We start from the raw sequence: 5,000 nt of genomic DNA on the forward strand, positions 1-5,000 counted from the left end.
AAGACAACAGGGCCGTGTCCCAGGAAGACAACAGCCGTGTCCCAGGAAGACAAACAGGGCCGTGTCCCAGGAAGACAACAGGGCCGTGTCCCAGGAAGACAACAGGGCTGTGTCCCAGGAAGACAACAGGGCTGTGTCCAGGAAGACTACAGGGCCGTGTCCCAGGAAGACAACAGGGCTGTGTCCCAGGAAGACAACAGGGCCGTGTCCCAGGAAGACAACAGGGCCGTGTCCCAGGAAGACAACAGGGCTGTGTCCCAGGAAGACTGGCTCTTACACGCGGAGAGAATTCCTCTGGATTTATAATTCTATTTTTAGTGGGAAATCCCCGCTATTCCCAAGATATAGGATCTATTCCCAAGATATAGGATCTATTCCCAAGATATAGGTGGCCATTATGGAAACGAAGTAAAACGTGTCAATGTAGGAGAGATAGAAACAGACCATTAACCCCGCACAGAAGAAATGCAGATTCAGACATCACACACACACACACACACACACACACAGAGCCATCCATCCTATCACTATTAGCAGCGTGTAGTCTGCAGAACGCTGCTGTATGCAAATCAGCCAGCATTCTAATGTTCCTTTCTTTCAGACAGCGATCTCTTCATTTAAAAACTCACGCTCCAGCATTTATGGCCGCGTTGGGACCGGGGGAAGTTGCATTTATGCAATTACACACGGCGGCCTAACACCAGTTGTGGCGGCAACGTATTGTGCGTCTCGGCCTCAAACACGCACACACGCCAGCCGAAACCTGCTGAGGCGTGGGATTGGTGCATAGGAAGGGTCAGTGTGTGACATCATTAAAATGTGACATCATTACAATGGCCTGCTGTTCAGGGCAACTACTGCCTGAGGGAACTGGGACCTGTGTGTGTTTGTGTGTGCGTGTGTGTGTGCGTGTGTGTGTGCGTGTGCGTGTGTGCGTGTGTGCGTGTGTGCGTGTGTGTGTGTGTGTGCGTGTGTGTGTGTGTAGCTCCAACACGTTTGTGCGTGTGTAAACGTGTGAGTGTTTGGGGGAGAAACCGGGGGTGCGCCCGTGTTTGTGTCTCCTGAGCGGGTGGATTTATGGGGGTGAGGGGATGGAGGGGGACACAGGCAGCGGCAGCCCGGTCTCCGGGTACCGGGGGGACACGCTCGGGCCAGGGAGCAGCCGGGGACACGCTCGGGCCAGGGGGACTAGCCGGGGACACGCTCGGGCCAGGGGACTAGCCGGGGACACGCTCGGGCCAGGGGGGCAGCCGGGGACACGCTCGGGCCAGGGGGGCAGCCGGGGACACGCTCGGGCCAGGGGGGCAGCCGGGGACACGCTCGGGCCAGGGGACTAGCCGGGGACACCCTCGGGCCAGGGGACTAGCCGGGGACACGCTCGGGCCAGGGGAGCAGCCGGGGACACGCTCGGGCCAGGGGAGCAGCCGGGGACACGCTCGGGCCAGGGGGGCAGCCGGGGGGACAAACACAGCGCTGATATACGAGGCGTGACAGTCGGACGTAAATTACAGAGATAAAGGACTCAGAGATGCAGCCTCTCCTGAGAAACAGACCAGATGGGTCCTCGACCAGACAGACAGACAGACAGACAGACAGACAGACAGACAGGCAGACAGGCAGACAGGCAGACAGACAGACAGACAGACAGACAGACAGACAGGCAGACAGGCAGGCAGGCAGGCAGGCAGGCAGGCAGACAGACAGACAGGCAGGCAGACAGACAGCACTCATCGGCTGAGGAGATGAACACATCTCCATGACCCTCTCTCTCTCTCTCTCTCACACACACACGCACGCACACACACACACACACACGCACACACGCACACACGCACACACGCACACGCACGCACACACGCACACGCGCGCACACACAAACACACACACACACACACACACACTCATACACCCTATTTGTCTCTCCCTGTCTGTGTGAACGTGATTGGGTTGTCCAGGCATAGAGATAACTACTGAACTGACTCACAAAACCTCTCTCTCTCTCTCTCTCTCTCTCTCCCCCACACACCCACACACCACACACACACACACACATGCCTGACTCCCAGCCTCCTCAGTGGCAGAGCAGGTCTCTCTTGGGGAGGTTTGGCTGCAGGAGGAGGTGACACTGACCCACCCTGTCATCATTCATACACCTTCCTAAGGCCTGCTGCCATCCAACCACATCCACCTCCCTACCGCCATCCAACCACATCCACCTTCCTACCGCCATCCAACCACATCCACCTTCCTATCACCATCCAACCACATCCACCTTCCTACCGCCATCCAACCACATCCACCTTCCTATCACCATCCAACCACATCCACCTTCCTATCACCATCCAACCACATCCACCTTCCTATCACCATCCAACCACATCCACCTCCCTACCGCCATCCAACCACATCCACCTTCCTATCACCATCCAACCACATCCACCTCCCTACCGCCATCCAACCACATCCACCTTCCTATCACCATCCAACCACATCCACCTCCCTACCGCCATCCAACCACATCCACCTTCCTACCGCCATCCAACCACATCCACCTTCCTATCACCATCCAACCACATCCACCTTCCTATCACCATCCAACCACATCCACCTCCCTACCGCCATCCAACCACATCCACCTTCCTATCACCATCCAACCACATCCACCTTCCTATCACCATCCAACCACATCCACCTTACAAATGCCATCCAACCACATCCACCTTCCCACTGCCATCCAACCACATCCACCTTCCTACTGTCATCCAACCACATCCACCTTTCTATCACCATCTAACCACATCCACCTCCCTACTGCCATCCAACCACATCCATCTTCCTACCGCCATCCAACCACATCCACCTTCCTACTGTCATCCAACCACATCCACCTTCTTATCACAATCCAACCACATCCACCTTTCTACTGCCATCCAACCACATCCATCTTCCTACCGCCATCCAACCACATCCACCTTCCTACTGTCATCCAACCACATCCACCTTCTTATCACAATCCAACCACATCCACCTTTCTACTGTCATCCAACCACATCCACCTTCTTATCACAATCCAACCACATCCACCTTCCTACTGTCATCCAACCACATCCACCTTCTTATCACAATCCAACCACATCCACCTTCCTACTGTCATCCAACCACATCCACCTTCTTATCACAATCCAACCACATCCACCTTTCTACTGCCATCCAACCACATCCACCTTCCTAAGGCCTACTGCCATCCAACCACATCCACCTACTCCTCAACACCAGCCCCTAACCATCCCCCTAACCCAGCCTCTAACTCAACCATCATCCCTCTAACCAAGCCTCTAACTCAACCATTATCCCTCTAACCCAGCCTCTAACTCAACCATCATTCCCCTAACCCAGCATCTAACTCAACCATCATCCCTCTAACCAAGCCTCTAACTCAACCATTATCCCTCTAACCCAGCCTCTAACTCAACCATCATCCCCCTAACCCAGCATCTAACTCAACCATCATCCCTCTAACCCAGCCTCTAACTCAACCATCATCCCTCTAACCCAGCCTCTAACTCAACCATCATCCCTCTAACCCAGCCTCTAACTCAACCATCTAACCCAGCCTGATAGTTTACCACCCAAATGTAGCACAAGAAATCCTATTATTGAGGACTTGTGTCCAGGTCTCCCCTGGGACCCCAGTGAAGACTTAATAGAGCATTCATAAGCCGTGTTCATTTACCAGGGTGGATCTGCAATGGGATCATTAAACATGTGGGCCTCAGAGAAGAAGCCGTTAGCAGGAGCAGCACGCTAGCTAAATCAATGCATGTGATCAGTAACTGGGGATAAAAAATGCTAATGGGATTAGTCTAATGGCGGACTTAATGATATCAGTAAATCATTGTCCTAATACTGATCAATGATCCGGCCAGAGGACAATGGACAGGGAGAACTGGACAGACCAACGCCATCAGGGAGACGCTAGCTAACCATCACACCCAGGGCAGCGGGCGAGGGACTGATGAGAGGATAAAACACCCCTCTCACACTCAGGCCCTGCTCCTGCCCGCACACCGGCTTTAATGGCCCTGCAAGCCTACAGGGGCCCATCCTACAGACTCGGCTTTCTTCCCTGTCATTAGAAGGAAAGAGAGAGAGAGAGAGAGAGAGAGAGAGAGAGTGTGTGAGAGAGAGAGAGAGAGAGTGTGAGAGAGAGAGAGAGAGAGAGAGAGAGAGTGTGAGAGAGAGAGAGAGAGAGAGAGGGGGGGGAGAGAAGGAAAATTGATGGAGAATGAAGCGAAAAAGGTAAGAAGAGCAAGACAGAGGAGAGAGAAGAAAGAAAGAAAGAGTAGAGAGAAGAAAGAAAGAAAGAAAGAAAGAAAGAGGAGACGGATGAAAGGAGAGAGAAAAGAGAGAGCGAGAGAATTAAGAGAGAGCGAGAGAGAGAGAGAGAGAGAGAGAGAGGCCTCACGGTGGTTGAAAGCGGTGCTGACACGGAGCTGTTTTATTCCACCGTTTAAGGGTGGTACTTCACTCTGCCCTCGTGCTAGTAGCCTACATCTCCCTGAATATCATGGTCTAGCTTAATAAAGGATATGGTTACGAGGGAAAACATATTTGTTGTTTTGTTTATTTATGATTGAATGATCAGACAATTTATTGGCGGTTTAATGGAGTAAGGGGGATTTGGGTGCAGTCATATACAGTAGGCCACCTTCTCCAGATGCTGAGATTAATCCCGTTTTTACTCGCCCACTCTCGCAAATTCTAAATGTCACACCGAATGAGGCAAAAACCCATACAATTCTACCCTGAAGTGTCGCCAATTAAGCTGGCAATCAATCATCATGCGTAAAATGCCTCTTCACTTGATTGATGCGGGCCTATCCTAAATTTGCATGAAATATTACATTTCAGGTCAAATACCTTCGGTTGCATAGTTATGGTCGCGTAGGAAGCTGTTGTTGATTTTCCGGGCGTCACTGTCCTCCTCCATTGATAAATCG

The 5,000-nt window shown here is 52.5% G+C and overlaps 1 pseudogene across 1 annotated transcript in view; it reads right to left on the reverse strand.

The window, feature by feature from the left end:
• The window catches only part of LOC311317451 (serine/threonine-protein phosphatase 2A 55 kDa regulatory subunit B beta isoform-like), a 9,201-nt pseudogene extending 4,211 nt beyond the window's left edge, over positions 1–4,990 (reverse strand). The window contains exons 1-2 of the transcript in view: positions 4,921–4,990; positions 33–266 (exon numbers count right to left, since the gene is read on the reverse strand). The product of the transcript in view is annotated as a serine/threonine-protein phosphatase 2A 55 kDa regulatory subunit B beta isoform-like (transcript). The remainder of the gene's footprint in view (positions 1–32; positions 267–4,920) is intronic.
• Between the last annotated feature and the right edge of the window lie 10 nt (positions 4,991–5,000).

This window comes from Borostomias antarcticus (assembly GCF_949987555.1).
Source record: "Borostomias antarcticus genome assembly, chromosome: 14".
Lineage (NCBI taxonomy): Eukaryota > Metazoa > Chordata > Actinopteri > Stomiiformes > Stomiidae > Borostomias > Borostomias antarcticus.